The sequence below is a fragment of the Tursiops truncatus genome, chromosome 3 (genome assembly GCF_011762595.2).
Source record: "Tursiops truncatus isolate mTurTru1 chromosome 3, mTurTru1.mat.Y, whole genome shotgun sequence".
Classification (NCBI taxonomy): Eukaryota; Metazoa; Chordata; class Mammalia; order Artiodactyla; family Delphinidae; genus Tursiops; species Tursiops truncatus.
In genome coordinates, this window is record NC_047036.1 from 53,308,632 (window position 1) to 53,332,873 (window position 24,242).

Consider the following 24,242-nt stretch of genomic DNA (forward strand, 5'->3'; position numbering starts at 1 on the left):
TGAGTAGGATCTGTAGCAGATAGGAGTTCAACAGCCTTTATGGGTTTCTATCTTCAGACACAGCTACCGATGTGACTTTGGACAAGTCATTACCCTCTTAGAGCCTCAACTTCAGTAAAAGAGAAATACCGTCTGCCTTGCTTACCTCTCAAGAGTGCTTGTGAAAGAAAGGTAACCCATAAAGGACTATAAAGAATTATTTATTATTTCTGGTATAAAGCATGTGCAAGTGACCAGGCTGGTCCCTTGCCCTCATGCAGGTTTGTGTTTTTAAGGAGCACCTCTTCAGAAGGCAAAGTAAAGCCAGGAACAAAAATTAACAAGACTTCAGTCATCCCAAGTGTCTGTGGGGTATTGATTCCAGGACCCCAATGGATACCAACATCCACAGATGCTCAAGTCTCATATAAAATGGCATAGTGTTTGCAGAGAATCTACACACATCCTCCCCTATACTTTAAATCATCTCTAAATTACTTATAATACCTAATACAATACTGTGTAAATAACTGCTAGTTTGTGACAAATTCAAGTTTTGCTTTTTGGAACTTTCTAGAATTTTTTCCTCAAATATTTTCTATCCATGGTTGGTTGAATCTGTCGATGCAGAACCTGTGGATACAGAGGGCCACATGTACTAATAAAATGTATGCAGGGAACCCTTACCATGTGCCTGGTTCTCTTATAAGCACTTGATGTGCATGATCTCATAAATCTTCAGAACAGCTTGTTGAAGTGATTCCTTTTGTTATCCCAGATTTATAGGTGAGTAAACTGAGGCCAGAGTGGCTTAGGAATATGCACAAGGTCACAGGTCAGAAAGTGGAGGAGCCAGGACTCCTAACTGGATCTCTGATCCAGCCACAATCTTGCCCCTCAGTACTGCCGCTCCAGAAATTCCCTTGCTTGTAGCAGAAAGAATCCCAAAGTCCCAGACATGTGGCAGGAAATTTGCCTGGCTCTATGTCCCAGGCACTCAGGTTCTCAATTGGGCCCTCTCATTCTGCCATCTTCAGATGACTCTTCCTGGCACTATTTGACAACCACATTTTCATAGAATGGAGAGGGTATTTGGAAGAGATGTCAGCCTTAGAAATTTAATCAGCTGAGCCGAAAGCAATCAAGATGCCATCTGGACAGACTCTGACTTCCTGCCCAGAAGATAAAGACATCTGGACTTAGTAAATGCCAAGGACATGCTGACTTGGTCCCCAGGCCCCTGGTCCACTCCTCATTTCATGCAGATGTGTTTTCTTAATTGTGCAGAATCCATGGCTATGAGCTGCTGCTGGGGCCACTGAGTGCTTCCCTGCTTGGAACCGGTGACCACTGTGAGCTGTGGTGTCTTTCCAGTACTGAGGAGATGGATTGGCTGCAAAGGCCCCGGTAAATATCCCCTTTAATGATGGAGCAGGAGGTGGCTGTCCGAGGCCCAATTTATCGTTGTAATTAGAGCCCATCACGACTGCTGATTGTTAAGTAGGGATGAGAGGAAATATTTGTGCATACGAAGAAGATAATTAAGGTGGTTCACTGGGTTTGCATACCCAATCTGTGCTTAGTGTTGCTGCTTCCTCCTGTGACGGAGGGTGTCTCAAGTCACAGGAGTTCTTGAAACCATCCCTGGGTGGAGGACGAAGGGGTTTGGGGAAGAGCTGAGGAATTCGAAGAAAAAGGTTAAGATTCTGCACACAGGGCCTTTATAACGTGGCAACATCAGAACACGTTTTCTAAACACATTTCTAGAGATGGCTTGAATTTCACACGCCAGCTTCTGTCTGTTTTAAAGCAGAGAAGGTCCTCCAATAAGCCACAGAATTTTGCACAGCTGGAACCAAACTCTTCTCCCTCTACCTCCCCCTGACAGAGGTGCTATTGGCCCCAGGTAAACTCCTGAAGTCCCAATGCCCGTAAATGGCAGTAATAAAACCTACTCCTAATACTTCTCTTCTAGCTCCTGCGTAGTTGGAACATATTGAAGGTTTGGGGGTTTGGAGGGAAGATTTGCTAGTCCGGAGCAATTGACATTTGAGAGTTTTTAATTTAATAATCATGAAAAACTTGTGTCTATAAGTGTTTACCAAGTTACTATTGTTTCTGACTTAAAAACCAAACCAAACCAACCCCAGTGGTAGGAATATATCTGTTCAGATGGAGGTAGCTGGAGAGCTGGTCCATACCTTATAATCTCCCTGGCCTCTGTGCTCAGGAAAAGGCCTCTTCTTTCTTTTCCTCGTCTTTGTTATAGGCTGCGTTTCTTTCCTTGTCTATCTGCCATTTCACTTCTATTGCATTTCCTTTCTGAAAATCTTTTTCTTGTCAGGGCGCACTGTTTGGTTAGCATTTGGTTCTTGCTTCAATTGTGTGTCTCTCTCTAACATTTCTTCCTTCTGATTTTCATATTTTATTTTTGAACCTCACCTTTAGCAATGGCTGTTCATCATCCTACCCACCCCCCTTTGTCCCTTACTTGTCAAAACTTGTTTTCTGTAGGATCATCGTGTTTCTTGGTCTCTGGAGGGCCCAGGCAGCATGCATTTGTTCTTTCCTCTTAGAACTTTGTTTTGTGGGTGCCAGTTATTCCAAGTCCTTGTGGGGTTGCCCAGGTGCCTATCGGGTCAGCAGCCGGGATGGTTGGAGATCTTAGCTCTGAGCTACCTTCACTTTTGGGACTGGGACCCGGTGGTCAGTGGAGCCTGGTCGATGGGATGTGCCTGGTTGAAGGTAAGTCATGGAGTGGGAAGTCCTAAACACCTGGAGTGTGTCATAGCCCACAGCCCTGACATTGACCAACCCAGTAGGCAGTTCACCTCTGAGATGGTACCAATCCAGTTTTGGCCTTTTTTTTTTTTTTTATATGAGATGCAAATATGTGGAGTCTTTGGGGGAAGACAACAGGAAGCCAAGCACTGGGGCATCTTGGGATTTTCAACAAGAGAGAGAAAAATCCATTGTATTGTGAATAAACATATATTGTGATAAGACTCTCCATAAATTAACATCAAGTTAAGAGAAAAAGTCTCTACGTGGAGAGACAGTGGCTATCAGCAGTGGCTAAGTATGGGAAAATTATAAGATTGTAGCTTCAATTCTAGCATAGTCTTCCTCTTTGGAACACAGTCTGTTCCTGTTGTAGTCTGTTATTAATAAACAAACAAAAAAAAAAGAAGAAAGAAGAAATTCTAAAACTTTCTACTTTCTAAATAGAGTTGAATTTGCTTTAAACAAACCAAGCATAAAAATTTAAGGGGCTTCCCTGGTGGCACTGTGGTTGGGAGTCCGCCTGCCAGTGCGGGGGACACGGGTTCAAGTCCTGGTCCGGGGGTATCCCACATGCCACGGAGCGGCTGGGCCCGTGCGCCACAACTGCTGGGCCTGCGCTCTGGAGCCCGCGGGCCGCAGCTGCTGAAGCCTGCACCCCTGGAGCCCATGCTCCGCAGCGGGAGAGGCCACTGCAATGGGAGACCCGCGCACTGTGGCGAAGAGCGGCCCCCGCTCGCCGCAACTGGGGGGGAGCCCGCGCGCAGCAACGAAGACCCAACGCAGCCAAAAATAAAATAAATAAATTTATTAAAAAAATTTTAAATTGCAGGATTGATAAAATACAAGCATTTATATTATCAAAGAACTCAGTTTGTGACTACACTGTATCGTAGAATTCCTGTAACCAAATCTCGTGCAGTTTTTATGACCAGATTTTTCAAAATTTAACTACATGTCTATCTGCTGTGAAAAATGAGGCTGACTTGTAGCTTTTAAACACACGCACAGTCACTATTCAAGTCACAATTAGAAACTAAACAAATGACAAAAAACTTTGCTTTGTATGAGTTGATAAGGTCATAATCAAGGTTGAAATTGAGCTATCCCAAGCTGTGTTTGTTTGTTTGTTTGTTTTTTCAGGAAAAAAAAATGTATAGCCTTGGTGGGGCAATGCAGTTTTGGAGTATCTGGAGAGGCTGCCGGCTGCGATGCCAGAATTTCGTGCTCATATGGGGAATGAGAGAACCACCACCACAATCAAGACCTAGGACAGGTTGTAAAGCACCTGCTGACACTGGGGTCTCAGGCTTTGTTTTTTCTGTAGGGAAGGGAGTGGGAAGCTGGATACCTGGAGGATTAGATGCTTCCCTGGCAGGAGGTGGCCTATTTCCAGTCTAGAATTCTACCAGGAAAAGAACCTGACCATGGTTCACCATTCCAGAATAGATGTACCTTTTGTTGTGTTGTCACTTTTTTCTTTATACTTTCATCTGAAAAATTGGGATTCGAAGTTGTTTATGTTTTTAAATTACAACTTAGAGTGCCAACTATTTACCGTCTTCATAAGGAATTTAGAAAAAAGTTCTTTCTTTTTCATTGAGAAAATAATAATATTTAGTACATAGTGCTTACTGTTTATTGTCAGGTACTGTTCTAAGTAAGTTAGAGATTTTAACTCACTATCTTTATGACTACACTCTGTCATTTCTGGGTAAAGAAACACAAGGAAGCTAAGTAAATTGCTCAAGGTCATTTGGCTCTGTGGCTGAGGTAGGGCTTGAACCTAGGGAGCCTGGCACCAGGTAAAACAGGAGAAAGACGGTGACAGGGAAATCTGAAGAAGGGAAAAAACCCATCAGAGCCACTTGTTTTCCCCAGTGTTTTGAAGAAAACTTTGCAGCCTGTCCTCCTCCCCACTGCAAACCCCACTCTGCAACTGCTTCTTAGGGCCGGGTGTGTACTGAGGCCCGTGTCCCTAAGGCAGAGAGGGGTCCAGCTTTAGAAGCGAGGGATTGCATATGGAGGGAGCTCTGCGTGAAATTCGAGAAACTCTACCCAATCATCCTATGTCCCTAGGACTTGGCTCCACTTTCCCTTCGGGATGGAAACAAACAACGTTTCCAGCGAGTATCCAGCTAGTAGTGACTGCTACTGGCAGCTACTTTGCAAATGTTAACCCTGCCACCTAGTGACCACTTTCTGAATGTCATCTGGAAGATTACCATGTAGAACAGTGGTCCCCATCCTTTTTGGGACCAGGGACCCGTTTCATGGAAGACCATTTTTCCATGGACGGGGGCGGGGGAATGGTGGGGGAGGAGGGATGGTTCAGGAGGTAATGCGAGCCATGGGGAGCGGCAGATGAAGCTTCCCTCGCTCGTTCACCACTCACCTCCTGCTGTGCGGCCCCCGTTCCTAACAGGCTGAGGGCCGGTAGTGGTCCTCGTCCCCGGGGGTTGGGGACCCCTGATGTAGAACATCCCATGTTGACCTCAGCATTGCCACCACCCTGCCTGACGGCTGAGACTTTCTCCTGCTTAGAGACCCCATGTGGCACTGACCAGCTGACATGTCATTACAGTTTTAGGGCTGCTTTAGTCATACCTGCAGAATAAGAGCTGAGCTGTCATTTCCTCCTCTGTTTCCTCAGGATGATAAGGTGCTTGGAGTACAATGAATATGTCTCAAGAGCACGTGCCAAGTACTTATGGGAGGAGGTGACTTCTGTCCCTACAAAGGTCTAAGTTCCCACTATCCCTTGTGCTTGATTCTATTACAGCTCTTGAATGTTCTGTTTCCTTGTATGTCCCTCTCCTCCATTGAATTGTGAAAACTGTGAGGTTGGGGACAATGTCTTGCTTATGTTTTATCCCCACAGCCTGGTTTGGTGTCTGTCTGATGAATGCCAGTTGAATGAATGGATGGAAGGTATAGCTATAAATTCACAGCTCTTTCCACACTCTTCCCACATTTTTCCAGTTGAGGCATCTTCCCCTTTCCACTCTCAGTATGAACAATGTCGTTTTTTCTTCAGCTCTCAGTCTTCTCCTTATTCATTTATACACTCAGCACATGCTTAGCACTTGACCTTGTCTTGAATTTTGGAAGTATGAAGGTGAAGTTGGGAAGTCTCTAACTTACGCCCACCAAACCTCCAAACTTACTTGCACCTGCACCTGATTCTCCTTGGACCCAATGCCACTCCTTCCAGATGGGCTCTGAATCCCACGGACCACTCATTGGAATCACCTGGGAAGCTTTAACAGTGACTGATGTCTGGCTCCCAACTCAGAAAATCTGATGTCTTTGGTCTTGAGTGCAGGCTGGGAATCGGAATTTTTAAAATGCCTTCAGGGACACCTAAACTACAGCCAGGATTGAGACCTGATCTCTGTATGCTCCCCTTCTTAGGCTTCAGCAGGTAACCTCACCCTCACTTGAATTTCTATCTGTTTCCATTCTATTGGGTCATTTCCAAGTCATACGCAATGCCTGAAACTCTTTTATCTGAACATAAGAATGAAAAATCCTCCCTGGATCCATTGTCCATAGCAACTATCGGCTCTCTTTATGTACGTTCCAAGTCAAACAAAATTCAAGAATAAGTTGCCCACACAGGCTCTCTCTGCTTTCCCATCAACCATTCACTCTTCAATCTACTCCAGACTGGGTTCTGTGCCAGAATTGATCACTCTTGTCATTCAAAAACATTCATATCTCTTGGCCTCAAAGACCCCATGTTCTCCTGTTTCTCTTTCAGGCTACCTTTCTACCTGTCCTCTCAATGTTGAGAGTTCCTCAGGACATGGTGCTTGGCCATCTTTCCTTTTCACTCTGCTTCTCGTGCTTTCCAGGCTCTGGGACCGTGGGGCTGATAATGCTTGCTCAGACCATTCCATCAGTCTCCTACCTGCATATCCAAATCCCTTTTTGGCCTGCTTCTCCATTAGGTGTGTGACAGGCATCTCAGATCCCATATTCCAAACTGAATCTTGATGTCCCCCTACCCTTAGATGATCCACTTACACTGCTTCCCGTTGCATTAGTTTCCTGCGACTTCTGTAATGAATTACTACAAATGGATTTGCTTAAAACAGCACACACTTATACTCCCAGTCTGGAGGCCAGAAATCTAAAATTAGTTCCTCTGGGCTGAAGCAGGATGTCAGCAGGACTACACTTTCTCTGGGGGCTTCAGGGATAAATCTGTTCCTTGATTCTTCCAGTTTCCGGTGGTTGCCAACATTTCTTGGTGTATTAGTGAGGGTTTCCCAGAAAAACAGAACCAGTAGTGTGTGTGTGTTTGTGTGTGTGTATGTATAGTTTTATTATAAGGAACTGGCTCATGTAACTATGGAGGGTGAGAAGATCTGCAGTCGTCAAGCTAGAGACTCAGGAGGGTCCATGCTGTAAATTCCAGTCTGAGGGCAGGAGAAGAGGACTGTCTTGATTCAAGAAATTAGGCAGGACAAGTTTCCTCTTTCTCAGACTTTTTGTTCTATTCAGGTCTCCAATTTATTGGATGAGGCCCACCCACATTAGGGAGGACAACCTGCTTTACTCAGTCTACTGAATCAAACAAAATCTCATCAGGAAACACCCTGACAAACACACCCAGAATGATGTTCGACCAAATGTCTGGACATCCCGTGGCCAAGTCAAGGTGACACAGAAAATTAATTATCAGACTTGGCTTGTGGCCACATCACTCCAATTTTCAAGGGCAGCATCTTTAAATCTCTTTTTGTTCCATTTTCACATTGCCTTCTTGTATGTGTGTGTTTAAATCTCCCTTTGCTTCCCTCTTATAAGGAAGATTGTATTTAGGGCCCATCCAGTTAATCCAGAATAATCTCTTATTCTCAAGACCCTTAAATTAATCATATCTGTAAATACTCTTTTTCCAGATAAGGTAGCATTCACAGGTTCCAGAGTTGAGGACATGGATATCTTTTGAGGGTCCGTTATCAAGCCTCCTACGCTAACCCATGCAAAGGGCACTTTAATCCACCCAGTTTCTTAAACCAGAAATTCAGGACTCACCTTTGTCATAAAATTCTCCCCAACCCCATCTGATCCATTGACAACGCCTGTATTTTCCATCTTCTAAGTAATCTCAAATCAGTTCAGCTCTTTCCATTTCCTCTGCTACCAACCTAACTCAAAACAGAATGTCTTTCCTGGACTATTTTAATAGTACACTTATGTCAATTGTAATTATCTCCTTATTTGCAGGGTTATTGTTGAATAACCCTTATTTGCAGGGTTATCTGTCTCCAGTCACTAAGTTGTAAGCTCCTTGAAGGTAGGACCGTCTATGTTTTTTTCGCCATTATATTTTAGACCCCAGCAAAGTGCTTTGTATAGGTTAGGTGCTCAATAAATATGTACACACGTATGAATGGATGGATGGTACCTTTCCTGCCATAGAGGAGCTACTAGTCTGGTGAAGGGGCCATTCGATGGCTTCAACCCTAAATTACTTTACTTATTCATTTAAACTATTTGTATTGAGAGCCATCTGTAAGCCAGACGTTCTAGTAGCCTCAAAAAATCCACCAACTGACAAACTACATAAAACTCCTTGCTCTCATGGAACTTTGCATTTTAGTGTGAGGAAGGACAATGTATAATAAATGCATTCTATATATAGTGCTTATATATCACATTAGAAAGTGATAAATGATATGAAAATAATAGAGCAGTTCAAAGGGGACGCACTTGTAATTTTGGATGGGGTAGATCTTCCTGAGAATTTCATATTTGAGAAAAGAATGAATGAGCTGAGGGGTGAGTCATGAATATATCCTGGGAAGGAGCTTCCCAGGCCGAGGGAAGTATAGTTGAGGAAGTCCCTGAGGCAGGAGTGGACATGGTCAGTTCAAGGAGGATGAGGATGCCAGTACGGCCGGAGTGAGGGAGTGAGGCTGAGAGCAGGAGGAGATGAGGACCAAGGGACCATGGGGCCAGTCTGTGCAGGACCTTGTAAGACAGTGGAAGGATTTGGCTTTTCCTCTGAGTAAGATGGGGAGCCATTGGAGGGTTTCCAGCAGAGAAGGGACACCATCTGACTCACATTTTCATTGTATCCCTCTGGCTGCTGTGTGGACTGCAGGGGAGCAAAGGTGGAAATAAGAACCCTGGAGAAGTTATTTCAGTAATTGAGGTGAGAGATGGTATAGATTGGACCAGGGTGATAGCAGCAGAGGTGTTGAGAACCGGGCGGAATTGAGATATATTTTGAAAATAGGGCCAATAGGATTCCTTGATCGACTGGACGTGGGGTGGGGGCGAGAGAGGGAGAGAGAGAGAGAGAGATGCCAAGAATGACGCCCAGGTTTTTGTCTGGAAACAACTGGAAGCTAGACTAAATTCATAGTTTTGTCTGAAACTCCTGCCCCAAACATCTTAATTCCATAAAGTCACTGGAACGGCTTTGCAGTCCTGAACTTTGCAGACAGCTGCTCAGAGTTGTCATCCGTCCTCCCCTGGAGAGTGTCTGATCCCTCCCCTAAACGTGCGCCCCGCTCTTCTCTCACACCCGTGCGCAGGGACTCTGTCACTTTGCCTTCAGCACAGTGCTCAGCCTGCAGCCCACATTCCATCCGTGACACAATCCCACTGCATCCCTGGATGTTCCTCTCGAGGTTGGTCTGAGCCTTGACACACTGCTTGGGGTACCCTTCTGACCCTAGCCTTTTGTTCACACCCAGGGCTCTAGGAGGTTGACCTGGTTATTTTTCTTGCTCACAGTAGTTTCTCCTTATTCGTTCTGGTCCAGAACACTTGAGGTCATTCAGTAGTCCCTGGATCTCTGTTGGCCGGGGTGGCCTGACCAAGTACCACTTTAAGTAACAGTGCCCTGTTTACTCAACTTCTTCCTGAATTTTTAATATTCTTGTTGACAGGGGCTTTGGGCTAGTCTCTATGACAGGTTCAGTGGAAAGGCCATTCCGTTAAGAAGCTGCAGCTGTTATGAAAGAAGGCTCACTCTCCGTGTGTGTGTGCAGTTATGCCGGTAGGGGTATCGGGTGCCACAGGGCTTTGGGAAATGTCTGCAAAGTCAGTGGCAAAACAGTTGTCTACAGCTGGCCTGTTTTGACCCCGTCTCTCACCCTACATAAGCCTCCAGCAAGTAACATGAAAGGGTCAAGCATCTCATGTTTCTTCCCCTAATGAGAATCAGGGTGCCACTGTGATGGCATTTCTCCCCACTTTCAGTTGCTGGGGGACCCCGTTTGTGCGTGCACATTGTGTCCTCCAGCCCATAAACCCGCGTGTACTTGGAAAGAAAAGTCTCTAGTGGGGATGGAATTTAAAAGGATTTTCGGGCTTCCCTGGTGGCGCAGTGGTTGAGAGTCCGCCTGCCGATGTAGTGTATACGGGTTTGTGCCCCGGTCCGGGAAGATCCCACGTGCCGCGGAGCGGCTGGGCCCGTGAGCCATGGCCGCTGAGCCTGCGCGTCCGGAGCCTGTGCTCCGCAACGGGAGAGGCCACGGCGGTGAGAGGCTGGCGTACCGCAAAAAAAAAAAAGGACTTTCAACTCGTTGTTCAGGAGCAGTGGTCACCAGCTTCTCACTAAATGCAAGCTCTCCCAAATTCTACAGACACCCCCAAAAACCTCAAGAGCCAAACGCTCCGGCCCTGCCCTTCCCCCACCCCAGGGGGAGTGGTGCCCGGTCTGCCGCGGTGCATGCTGGGTAGGCTGGCTGTAAGCAGCAGCGGAAGTGAGAGGCTCCTCAGGTGTGTGAACCGAACAACGGGAAGTCCTGCAGGCCTCCGCGCGGCGGGGGGAGGACTGAAAATGGCGAAAATGGCGAAAATGGCAGGGATGGGAGGGTGGGGAGAAGTTTTTCAGAGCTTTAAACTGAAAACTGCTTTCGAGGGGAGCAAAGACTTCTCTGGTGGTCTCCCAAGGGTGCTCCAACCCGCAGCTGTGCCCTGGTCTGGTTAACTTCTTAATTTACACCTCCTGGGAGCTCTCCTCTAATCAGACGGCTTGGTAGGAGAGGTTTGGGACAGGAGCCGAAGGCCGGAGACTCTCCATGTTACCGTGACGGGGTGCGGGGCTGAGCCAGCTTGGGCAAAACCGGGGGTGCTGATTTCACACAACGCATAGTATACGGATGAATTTATCTTTCGTTGCCATGTAATCAAATTAAAGGGCAAGAAGCGGCTTTTTCTCAGTTTTCTGAAAGGGGTTGCAGCAAAACCCATTATGAGGCCTTTATCCTTGCATGGATTGTTTAGCTTGGTGGGAGCAGAGGAAGGGAGGTGTGTGTTGGTTGAGAGGATGAACTCCGGTGGCAGTGTGAGAGGTGACAGCCAGGTCTGCAGGAGCCTGTCTCTGGAATGTGAGTGGAAAGAAGCACCTCTGAGCTCTCGTGCAAGAGAACTGCAGTGTTTTTTTGTGTGCTCCTAGGGTCTCATAGGTATGAACTTTAGAATCTTGGAATGTCCTCTGCTAGGTTCCATGTGAAGGGTCATTGAGCATTGACTGTGGGCCAGGTATTCTTCCAAGGGCTTTCTGTGTATTAACTTAGATTTACAAGTTACTGAATATTTACAATTGCTGAATATTGTTAAGAACAAAAACCAAGTAGCACACTAGTGTGCGTTGTGTTCTTTTGTTCCTATACAAAAGTGATTATATGTTATATATATTTGCAGGTGAGGGAAAACTTCTGGAAGGGTAGCCAAAGAAATGGTTTAGCGGTTGTCCTTAGGAGACTGAGAGACTCCTCAACTGGGGAACTATGGTATGGGAGGGAGATTTTTTCATATAGTACACTTTTGTTCTGTTTGAATTCTTTTAGCCATGTGGGATGTTTCAATAAAAAATGTTACATTTATTTTTTTAGGAGAATGAAATGAAAACCCTGTAGTCCAAGGCAACTTTGTGGATCAGGCGCTGTGGGCTGAATCCTGGAGAAGGACAAGTCCAAGGTAATACAGTGGATAGAGAACCAGGGGACAGGATGGAGGGGGGATCTTTGAGGAGATCTAGTTTGCCACAGAGGAGCTTGCTATCTTGGTGACTAAATACCAGCTCTAATCTCAAACTGGAAGGAAAATTGGAAATAGCAGTTAAAGTTCACTTGACAGGAACCAATGTCAAGCTAAAGTAAGAAATATGAGATTGCACCTGTAACTGGCCCACTATGCCACTATATATCATTCTAATCCCAAACTTGCCTCAGCCAGAAAGACAGGTGGTCCTCAACTCTCTCATACTGGTAGGCTTCACCCCAGCCTGTGAAAACCTATACTGTGATTATTATTACTGTTGCAGGCAGTCAGGAAACTGGCCCAGTCATCTGGTCCTCAAATATGGAGATGGAAGTCACTGCTAGCATTGTGAATGGTCCAAGACAAATGGGGTCCCAAACTTGCCACTCCAAGGAACGCATCATCTTACAGAGATAACACACGAATCATGAGCTCTTAATGGAGGCTTCACTGTGTTAAGTCCACCAGAGGAATAGATCCAGAGTTATGGGGTTTCAGAGAATAGGATTACATTAGTCAGGAGGCAGTCCAAACATTTATAAAAAGGACTTTGCTTGCCACTTAGGATTTTGGTAGAAGGAAGGGACGATATTTCATGCAGGAGAGTGGCTTAAGTAAAGAAGGTGAGGTGTGTTTGCAGAACAGGTGAGTGAGTTTGGTTGAAATGCACGGGGTTTGAAAGAAATGCAGGAGGAGCAGTCTGAAAATATCAGGTAGGGTGATGAGTTCCATTCTGGGTAAGCAACAGGGACCAGTTTAATTGTTCTGAGCACAGGAGTGCCAGGACTTGAGTCCTTCAGGAAGATGAATTTTGCAGCAGGGTGGAGGTGAAGAGATGAAGGACCTGGGCCGGGGAGGTGGATTTATAGGCTCTGGGATTAGTCCTCCAGCTGAGAGCTAATGAGAGTCAAGGAGGAAGAAAGAAAAGGTGGAGACAGTCATGACAGATTTTGCAAAGGGCGCAGAAGAGAAGTGATGACTGATTGGGTGTCAGGAGTGATGGAGCAGTTGGTGGAGTTTTGAGGCTGGTTGGCTAAAAGGAAAGGGATAGAATAAGTGGATTTGGTGGCAACAGTGCTAAGGAAGAGAATTAGGGGGTATTTTGGGGGTTCTTGTACCCTATACACAGAAGTTTGAGACTGGAGCTTGGGGGAGAAGCTGGAGTTTTTCGGGGAGAGCGAGCTCTGTAGTGGGAATAGTTGAATCCCAGATATTAGATGATTTTGCAATTAGGGGTTTTGAAAGAGAAAAAAGAAAATTATCAAGCAAGACAAGCTAAGGAAAGAGGTGACGACAGAACAATAAGGAAGGAATGGAGTCACAGAATCTTGGCTACGGCAGTTTAACACAGGAGTTGGTGATAAAACGCCCCCCCCCACCACACACGGAAAGGTGAGAAAAATGAGGTGAGAAAGGCTATTGGTTATGGCAGCTAAGTGGTCACTGATGACTTTTGAAACTGTTTTTAGATTTAAAGCATAGTTTGCAAATTTCAGGGCTGTAGGCTGAATCCAACCATAAGAAGGTAATTCATTTCATCCTCAGTGTTTAAAAAAATCAGATTAATAACTAATATTTAGAAATTGTTAGATTTCACATAAAAATCCCAAATTTCAAACCACTCCTAGCCCTCATTCCTCTTGGGTTGGATGTTGGCTGGAGGCCCTGTGTCGGCGGTGTAGTGGAGGGAGTGTGAGAGGTTGGGGGGGATTGACCCCTCCAGGTTGCCACAGCTGCCCCCAGCCTCCTTGTTGCAGTTCTGATGTCAGTGTGTTTGCACTTGGTTAAGGCATGTGGAACTGGTGAGGAAATAGAGGTCACTTACTCTTTCAAGTAGAATGCTCCTTTGAAAGTTTGGAGATGACGTGCAGAAGAGAACGGATGGTTAGTCAGGGCAGCAGGGAGGAGAAGAATGAGTGTGTTAGGGTAACGGAGCCTCGTGCTCCCTTTGGTGTTACCCAAGAGGAAGGATTGAAGTAAAGAGGAGGAGACTAAAGAGGTGGGGGAGGAAGGGATTGATAAAACCAAAATTATGTGTGGGAACTGAGTAAGAAGCAAGATTGGAAAGAACAGGAACCTCTCTGCCTTTGAAATAGAAGCCACAGAGAGAAATAACAAGGGGGATAACTTTGCGGGGGAGAAGAGGGATTGCAGGAGAAGAGCCGGGATTCATGTTATGTGTGGGTGGGCTAATAAAATGGGGCTGAGGTCAGGGCCAGACCAGCATGTTATGGGGCGGTGGGGTAATTCTCGGGGCAGGGCAATAGTTTGGCAGTCTTGAAGTGGTATTCCTTAAATATTTATCTAGTAGTCATTTTCTTATAACTAAGAGAAGCTGATTTTCTCTTTAAAAAGTGCATGCCTATGTTTATATTTAGAAATTGGGGTTTATTACAGACCCAGATGTAGCATAACATTTACACTTAGTTGAAATTGTCTCACACATCACATTTTCTGTAGTGATGAGTACTCCTATTTACTAAGTATAAGGGAAGTGTACTATTCATGTATTGAATACATGAATTGTTGAATAGTAGTAAAGTGTAGTTCAATATGTATTTAAAAGTTTCTTTTTCTGACTTACATGATAGCAAAACAGATCTCATTTTTCTTTAGTTCTCTCTCTCTCTGTCTTTTTTTTTTGAGTTTCTTTTTTTATTTCTGAACCGGACAACTTCATGGAAGTCTTAGGTCAGTGCTTCAAACTGAGATACTAATGTGAACCACTTGTTACTGATACATACTACAGTCTGCATCCTGCAGTTTCAGCATGTCATTGGTCCCTTGGTGCCGGCCTCAGCTGTTCTATCAGCTGATCTCAAGATCTGTGACTCTGTGGGCAAACCATCTAACTTGCTAAAGCACACCGTAGAGAAAAGGCTGTGCCTTGCAGGATGCTTTAATATATATGTTGGTGGGAGCCAGGAGTGGGCTTATGTCTGGCCAGTTATGTGAAAAGTTTCATGTGGACAGCTGAGTTCACTGGCAACAAGTTGCCGACATTCCTGTGTTGGCTCAGTGCACCTTCCTGATAAATTGGTATCTGTAATGGGTGCTTGGATGGCCCAATCCTTCTTGTGGATGTGGGTAGGATTTAGGCTGCAATATGGAATCAGTTTGCTGCTGGTATTATAGTGGATGTGAAAGTAGGTCTATTCAAGGCAAACAAAAGGACCACCAAGACTTAGGGAGGGACTTGCAGATTTGTGGCGGAGAGATAAAGGGAGAGACCAGAATGCTTTTCTCAGGAGGCCAGCAGGGTGTTGCAGTGATGGTTCTTGCAGGCTTATGTCAGGCAAGTGGGGTCAGAATCGAGGGTGGACTGATGGTGGCTTGGAGGGAGTGGGGAAGGAGAGGAAGTGAAGGAAACTGTGATTGGATTTCAGAATTTTAGTCATTTTAGTGACATATTCCTTTCAATGAAATATCTTTAAAGTTGCTTTTAAAAATACAGCCCTATAAAATTATGATTAAAAATGCATTTCTGCGATGTGTGAATTGCTTGGAGGACTGACTGCCACTATAAACTTCACGTGACTAAGAACACTCCAAATTGTCTTTGGTCTGATATGAACATCCGAATTGCAGTGCATTTGTGGCAACCTTCAAAATAATAGATTTCTCATGTGACTGAACATGATACCTCACCTTAATTTTCATTTTAGTTTTTCTATCAGTCATAACTGAGTTACACTAGTCACTCATACATGCTGAGGACTGGCAACCTACGTGGATATAATAGTTAGGTGTCATTAAAATGATCTGGTTAGCATTCATGGAGGGATAAACACTAGCGTCATTATGATTGTGACTGTCCCTCAACCTCCCTGAGTCTTACTTCCCTTATTTTAAACTGTGGCGGGGTGAGAGTGGGGGTGAGGCGGGTGATCTCTTTTAAATGTCAGAGAACGTGACAATAAGCCAGGATGGTAGTTAGGACTGAGTTTCAATGTGCTGAAAGATAAACTGATGCATATTAAAATGTTTAAGCATTTCCCCGAGCAAATATGGATTCTAATCAGGCAGAGACAAACCAGAGGTAGTTAGGGGCTAGAGGCAGGACTCTCAGAGAGAAGACTTAGAAGCAAAGCAAGGAGATTATATGATTGGCTGTAGCTTAAGCCGTTGCCGCATTCAGGAAAGCCTAGTCGGCTGTCTGTGATTGGTTCTACTTAGGTTTCGATTTCTTAACCCTGAGGCATTTACAGGCTTAGATTTTGGTTGGCTTATGTAGGTGCCAAGCATTAGAGCTGCATTAGAGCATTTGAGTCACCTTGGTCTAATGCCCTCCTTGTTTAATTAATTTAACGCATGTGATGAGAATAAGAAGGCAGCAGCACAGACTTCTTGGGTTGGAGTTTGTACTTGTTTAGTTTTGTTAGGAGAGCTAGGCCATTTGTAGCATTGCCTCAAAGACTCTTCTGAATTCCAGGAAGACAATTATTGTCAGTTACATGTTTAAAGCTCCTTGTAACTAAAATATACGTTTTTAGGCTACACAGTAGAGCTGTTTAGAGAACACAGGGAGACCTTGTATAATCAGTGCATACAATATATTTATTCTTATTTTATAGGATTTAGGATATGGTGTTACTACTTTAAATGATTCTGGAGCTTATGGTTTTTGCTTCTTTGTTTTCCTATGTGTTTTGGGATGCTGCTGCTGCTGTTCAGGATCTAGCATCCAGGACCCACAAGCAGGATGTGTCTTTCCTAAAATGATCCCACTCTTTGGCCCCTGCAGGAACTGAAATTTTGCAGGAAATTCTTAAGGAATGTTGTGGGTCCCCGTTGTTGTGATTTTACCTATTTCCCTTGTCTTTTTGGAGTGGTCAGCCTCTAAGCACTGTCCTTCTACTGTTGATCACTATTGTACTGTGAGCCATCGTTGGGGAACTCTGGGAGAAAGAAAACCTCCCTGACTCCACCTCCTCCTTCCAAGGGCCAGAATCCCACTTCCCAAATCAGCATGTTAATCTTCTCCACAGAAGGGGTATCATCCAGTGATATTGCATCAGGTACATACTGAATTTCTTGATCTGACGTCTGCAATTCTAGTTCGTTAGCCAGGCTTTCTTCCTTTCTGGTTCTACCTGGGCAACTCTGCACTGGAACATGGCTGCATTTACTGAAGGTGATAAGGTATAGCTGGTGAACTCTGGTTTCTTGATATTTAGCTACCAGGTCTTCTAAAACCTCATTCCTTATAGGCACATCAAAATATATTTTTTTCATACTATTATTATTCCTCTATTTTTTTTCTTGGTTGATCTTGCTAGTGCTACAAAAAGATTTTTTGTTTGTTGTCTGTTGTTCGTTTTCTAGCTCATCAGTATCTGCTCTTATTTTAGCTGGATAGTTGACTAGTTTTAGTTTGTTATGTTACGGATCTGCTTAGCACTGGCATTAGGCGATGACAATAGCAGATGATAACTAGGAGGTAATAATGAGTTACTAATTAGATGTCTCTGTGGACTAATTAGTAATGAGTTACTAATTAGATGTCTCTGTGGCATTGTGTCGTGCGTTCTATGTAGATCACCTCTAATCTTCCATGCCAGGTAGGGAATATCTTACGTGTTTTGCCACGATGAGGTGGAGGTTCAGAAAGGTCACATGCCTTGCCCAGGGTCACCCAGCTACCAGTGGCTGACCAGGAATTTGGAACCCGCTGATTGCCAAGCCTGTGAGCATTCCACTAGATCACGCTGTCACTCCACAGGGACTCCAGAGTTTCTATTTCCGTTGATGGATTTGATTTCTCTTGTCTCCAGCTTTTTTCTGTTCTTCCTTTCTCACTCATGTGCTCCTCATGCACGATCTCCTCTCCGTTCCTTTGGCAGAATGTATACCTTCTAATTGAGCCTCCATTAAACACACAACTCCGCCTATTGCTAAGTAAACCTTACCTGACTTTGATTAAACTGTCCACTTGCAGGGGTCCTGGTTATCACACATTTCCAGATAAGGCTTGAAAGCGTGATTTCATTATTGAAGATAATACAGTTAATTAATAAATGCTTATTAACGTATAAAAAGAGAGAGTTAAGTTATCATGGACTTTAATGATTTATACCTAATTCCCAAAGGTATACAAGGCAGCTTAAAACAGCATATTTAATACTGTGCTAGATACTTTATGAACATTAATCCTTTTCTCCCATAAAAAATCTTATGAGATAAGGATTATTATTCTTTTCCAAGTCCGTATAATGAGAAAGGAGCAGGTTAAATTCATGCTTTTCTCCAGTGCCTAAGCTCTTTCTACCACACTTATCTGTCTCTTTACTAAGTTGTTTGTAATATTAATTACCAGATATCTCAGTTATATTAGTGTTTGGAGATCAGCATTAAAATTTTCTCTACATTTTCCTGGTAGAAATGAGAAACATACACACACACACACACACACACACCCCACACACACACACACATGCATGTATATAGATAGATAATAGATAGCAATAGGGAGAGAAAGAGAAGAGAAAAGCCTGTGTTAATAAAATGTGTATATTTTTGCACATTTAAACATAAATTTGAAATCGTAAATTTGATGAGGATTTTTTCAGTAAATTTAAAAGACTGTAATTAAATGAAAAATATTTGAAGTCACTATAATTCAATTCCGTAGTGTTTTAAAATGTCTTAAAAGTAGATTATTTAAAGTACTGAATCATATCCCACCCCACCTCTGCCCCCTTCATGGACAGGTCTTAAATGACAATCTGAAGATGATCTCAGCCATTTGTAGAAAAACTTATTGATCAAAAGGCTCCATATATGTGTATACACTATAATAATTTAAAAAATATCTTTATTGGAGTATAACTGCTTTACAATGTTGTGTTAGTTTCTGCTGTACAACAAAGTGAGTCAGTGATATGTATACATATATCCCCATATCCCCTGCCTCTTGCATCTCTCTCCCACCCTCCCTATCCCACCCCTCTAGGTGGTCACAAAGCACCGAGCTGATCTCCCTGTGCTATGCGGCTGCTTCCCACTAGCTATCTATTTTACATTTGGTAGCTTATATATGTCAATACTACTCTCTCACTTTGTCCCAGCTTCCCCTTCCCCACCTGTGTCCTCACATCCTTTGTCTACATCTGCGTCTTTATTGCTGCCCTTTTCCTAGGTTCATCAGTGCCGTTTTTTTAGATTCCATATATGAACGTTAGCATATGGTATTTGTTTTTCTCTTTCTGACTTACTTCACTCTGTATGACAGACTCTAGGTCCATACACTTCATTACAAATAACTCAGTTTTGTTCCTTTTAATGGCTGAGTAATATTCCATTGTATATATGTGCCACATCTTCTTTAACCATTCATCTGTCGATGGACATTTAGGTTGTTTCCATGTCCTGGCTATTGTTAATAGTGCTGCAATGAACATTGTGGTACATGACTCTTTTTGAATTATGGTTTTCTCAGGGTATATGCCCAGTAGTGGGATTGCTGGGTCATGTGGTAGCTCGATTTTTAGTTTTTTAAGGAACCTCCATACTGTTCTCCATGGTGGCTGTATCAATTTACATTCCCACCAACAGTGCAAGAGGGTTCCCTTTTCTCCACATCCTCTCCAGCATTTATTGTTTGTAGATTTTTTTATGATGGCCATTCTGACCGGTGTGAGGTGATATCTCATTTGTGGTTTCGATTTGCATTTCTCTAATGATTAGTGATGTTGAGCATCTTTTCATGTGCCTCTTGGCCATCTGTATGTCTTCTTTGGAGAAATGTCTGTTTAGGTCCATTTTTGGATTGGGTTGTTTGTTTTTTTGATATTGAGCTGCATGAGCTGCTTGTATATTTTGGAGATTAATCCGTTGTCAGTTGCTTCATTTGCAAATATTTTCTCCCATTCTGAGGGTTGTCTTTTCGTCTTGTTTATGGTTTCCTTTGCTGTGCCAAAGCTTTTAAGTTTCATTAGGTCCCATTTGTTTATTTTTGTTTTTATTTCCATTTCTCTAGGAGGTGGGTCAAAAGTGATCTTGCTGTGATTTATGTTATAGAGTGTTCTGCCTATGTTTTCCTCTAAGAGTTTGATAGTGTCTGGCCTTACATTTAGGTCTTTAATCCATTTTGAATTTATTTTTGTGTATGGTCTTAGGAATTGTTCTGATTTCATTCTTTTACATGTAGCTGTCCAGTTTTCCCAGCACAACTTATTAAAGAGGCTGTCTTTTCTCCATTTTATATTCTTTTTTTAAATTAAATTTAATTTTTTATACAGCAGGTTCTTATTAGTCATCCTTTTTATACACATCACTGTATACATGTCAATCCCAATCTCCCAATTCATCACACCACCACAACCCGCCCTGCCACTTTCCCCCATTGGTGTCCATAGGTTTGTTATCTACATCTGTGTCTCTATTTCAGCCCTGCAAATCGGTTCATCTGTACCATTTTTCTAGGTTCCACATATATGTGTTTATATATGATATTTGTTTTTCTCTTTCTGACTTACTTCACTCTGTATGACAATCTCTAGATCCATCCACGTCTCTACAAATGACCGAATTTCGTTCCTTTTTATGGCTAAGTAATATTCTATTGTATGTATGTACCACATCTTCTTTATCCATTCGTCTGTCGATGGGCATATAGGTTGCTTCCATGTCCTGGCTATTTAAATAGTGCTGCAATGAACATTGGGGTGCATGTGTCTTTTTGAATTATGGTTTTCTCTGGGTATATGCCCAGTAGTGGGATTGCTGGGTCATATGGTAGTTCTATTTTTAGTTCTTTAAGGAACCTCCATACTGTTCTCCATGGTGGCTGTATCAATTTACATTCCCACCAACAGTGCAAGAGGGTTCCTTTTCTCCACACCCTCTCCAGCATTTGTTGTTTGTAGATTTTCTGATGATGCTTATTCTAACTGGTGTGAGGTGATACCTCATTGTGGTTTTGATTTGCATTGCTTTAATAATTAGTGATGCTGAGCAGCTTTTCATTAATTTCTCTTCCAGATTTTTTGTCATTAGTGTATAGGAATGCAAGAGATTTCTGTGCATTACTTTTGTATCCTGCTACTTTACCAAATTCATTGGTTAGCTCTAGTAGTTTTCTGGTAGCGTCTTTAGGATTCTCTTTGTATAGTATCATGTCATCTGCAAACAGTGACAGTTTTACTTCTTCTTTTCTGATTTGGATTCCTTTTATTTCTTTTTCTTCTGTGATTGCTGTGACTAAAACTTCCAAAACTATGTTGAATAATAGTGGTGAGAGTGGGCAACCTTATCTTATCTATCTTATCTGATATGAGTACTGCTACTCCAGCTTTCTTTTGATTTCCATTGTCATGGAATATCATTTTCTATCCCCTTACTTTCAGTCTATATGTGTCCCTAGGTCTGAAGTGGGTCTCTTGTAGACAGCTTATATACGGGTCTTGTTTTTGTATGCATTCAGCAGTCTGTGTCTTTTGGTCGGGGCATTTAATCCATTTACATTTAAGGTAATTATCAATATGTATGTTCCTATTACCATTTTCTTAATTGTTTTGGGTTTGTTTTTGTAGGTGTTTTCCTTCTCTTGTGTTTACTGCCTAGAGAAGTTCCTTTAGCATTTGTTGTAAAGCTGGTATGGTGGTGCTGAATTCTGGTAGCTTTCACTTATCTGTAAAGCTTTTGGTTTCTCCATCTAATCTGAATGAGACCCTTGCTGGGTACAGTAATCTTGGTTGTAGGTTTTTCCTTTTCATCACTCTTAAGTATACCTTACCACTCCCTTCTGGCCTGTAGAGTTTCTGGTGAAAGATCAGCTTTTAACCTTATGGGGATTCCCTTATATGTTATTTGCTGCTTTTCCCTTGCTGCCTTTAATATGTTTTCTTTGTATTTAATTTTTGATAGTTTGGTTAATATGTGTCTTGGCATGTTTCTCCTTGGATTTATCCTGAATGGGACTCTCTGCGCTTCCTGGACTTGACTGACTATTTCCTTTCCCATATTAGGGAAGTTTTCAACTATAATCTCTTCAACTATTTTCTCAGTCCCTTTCTTTTTCTCTTCTTCTTCTGGGACCCCTATAATTTGAATGTTGGTGTGTTTACTGTTGTCCCAGAGGTCTCTGAGACCGTCCTCTCTTCTTTTCATTCTTTTTTCTTTATTCTGCTCTGCAGTAGTTATTTCCACTATTTTATATTCCAGGTCACTTATACGTTCTTCTGCCTCAGTTATTCTGCTATTGATTCCTTCTAGAGAATTTTTAATTTCATTTATTGTGTTGTTCATCACTGTTTGTTTGCTCTTTAGTTCTTCTAGGTCCTTGTTAAACGTTTCTTGTATTTTCTCCATTCTATTTCCAAGATTTGGGGTCATCTTTACTATCATTACTCTGAATTCTTTTTCAGGTAGACGGCCTATTTCCTGTTCATTTGTTTGGTCTGGTGGGTTTTTGCCTTGCTCCTTCATCTGCTGTGTGTTTTTCTGTCTTCTCATTTTGCTTATCTTACTGTGTCTGGAGTCTTCTTTTCGCAGGCTGCAGGTTCATAGTTCCCGTTATTTTTGGTGTCTGCCTCCAGTGGGTGAGGTTGGTTCAGTGGGTTGCGTTGGCTTCCTGGTGGAGGGGACTGGTGCCTGTGTTATGGTGGATGAGGTTGGATGTTATCTTTCTCGTGGGAAGGACCATGTCCAGTGGTGTGTTTTGGGGTGTCTGTGGACTTGTTATGATTTTAGGCAGCCTCTCTGGTAATGGGTGGGGTTGTGTTCCTGTCTTGCTAGTTGTTTAGCATGGGATGTCCAGCACTGGAGCTTTCTGGTCATTGAGTGGAGCTAGGTCTTAGCGTTGAGTTGGAGATCTCTGGGAAAGCTCTGGCCGATTGATATTACGTGGGTCCGGGAGGTCTCTGGTGGTCCAATGTCCTGAACTTGGGTCTCCCACCTCCGAGACTCAGACCTGACATCCAGCCAGAGCACCAAGACCCTGTCACCCACACGGCTGCTAGTGTTGGAGCGTCTCCTGCAGAGGGAGGGGATGGCTGTGGCTCACCACAGGGACAAGAGCACCTGCAACAGAAGTTCCGGTTAGTACTCCTTGTTGTGACTCCTGGAGTCCATCATTAACCCCACCAAAGGGCCTGCAGGCTGCAGCTGGGTCATCTCAGGCCAAACAACCAACAGGGAGGGAACTCCCATATCCATTTTTAATGTTTTCATCTTTATCTCCATCTCTGGATTATAAGCTCCTTGTGAGTGGAGACCTCTTTTCTAGTTCTCTCCTATCTTTTCAGGGAACTGATCATGGTCAGGCCCTTTATATGCTTACTAAATAGTGGCGGACAATCAAAAGTGCTTTGAGGCCCTAAGAGGAGATGCCCATGGGTAAAGAGGGGAAAAAATGAAGACGACATAGATGCCTGGCAGGAGAGGCTGATTGTGCAAGATGGAAACTGGCCCTGAAGCCTCACTGTCTGCTCATAGGGCTTCTTATTCAGGCTTCAGTAACCTAAGATGTGGAGATTGCAGGATTTAATGTTGTTGCCCTCCCCTCCACCATGAATAGGGACACTTGCTGGGGTCACAGGGCATCAGTGATCTGCTGTGACTCCAGGTTGGGGTGGCTATTCAGGCAGATATTCTTTTTTGAACAACCAGACAGGCTGTCTCCTGAGATCTGACCAAGACTGGAACTTGGAGGAGATTCAGCTGGCTTTGGTTCAAACCAGACAGACTAAAACAATGTCAACAGTCAGGGGAAGGATTCTAGACCCTGCAAGAGATGCTTCTTCACCTTCAGCCTGAAGACTGTAGACTCTTAGCATGAGCCTTCTAGCAGTCTAAGTGTCCTTCTGCACTGCCACCCTGTGCAGAACCATGGATGAAGGTCTTCAGTGGGAAAAGATAACGGTTGAAAAATTTTCAGTAATAACACTAAGTGATATTGCAGCCATGTCAACATATCATGGGTAGAAACAACAGAAGCTTATTCACAAAATAGAAGATTCTTAGTTGTAGAAAATTAGCCTAAACTTCTTGGAGAACTCTTAATGCTGCTGTTTAATGAGTGTTGACCATGACCAGAACATTAGACCCATATAATTGTCTGGACTCAGTTGGGTGAAAAAGATACTGTCTCTAAGAGGGAAGTAAAATGGAGTGGAGAATTGGCAAGGATGTTTTCCATGTTAACACATATATGTGGAATCTAGAAAAATTGTACAGATGAACCTATTTGCAGGGCAGGAATAGAGACACAGAAGTAGAGAATGGACATGTGGACATGGGGGAGCGGAGGAAGGGGAGGGTGGGACGAACTGGGAGATTAGGATTGACATATATACACTACCGTGTGTAAAACAGACAGCTAGTGGGAACCTTCTGTATAGCACAGGGAGCTCAGCTCAGTGCTCTGTGATGACCTAGATGGGTGGGATGGGGCTGGTGGGAGGGAGGTCCAAAAGGGAGGGGACATATGTGTATATATAGCTGAGTCACTTCGTTGTACAGCAGAAACT

General features: G+C 43.5%; 1 long non-coding RNA gene across 1 annotated transcript in view; it reads left to right on the forward strand.

The window, feature by feature from the left end:
• The first annotated feature begins 1,271 nt into the window (after nt 1-1,271).
• Nucleotides 1,272-24,242, forward strand: part of LOC109549027 (uncharacterized) — an 82,725-nt gene continuing 59,754 nt past the window's right edge. Inside the window, exons 1-3 of the long non-coding RNA XR_002175168.2 lie at nt 1,272-1,386; nt 3,904-4,036; nt 11,625-11,709. This is a non-coding gene — a long non-coding RNA (uncharacterized lncRNA). The remainder of the gene's footprint in view (nt 1,387-3,903; nt 4,037-11,624; nt 11,710-24,242) is intronic.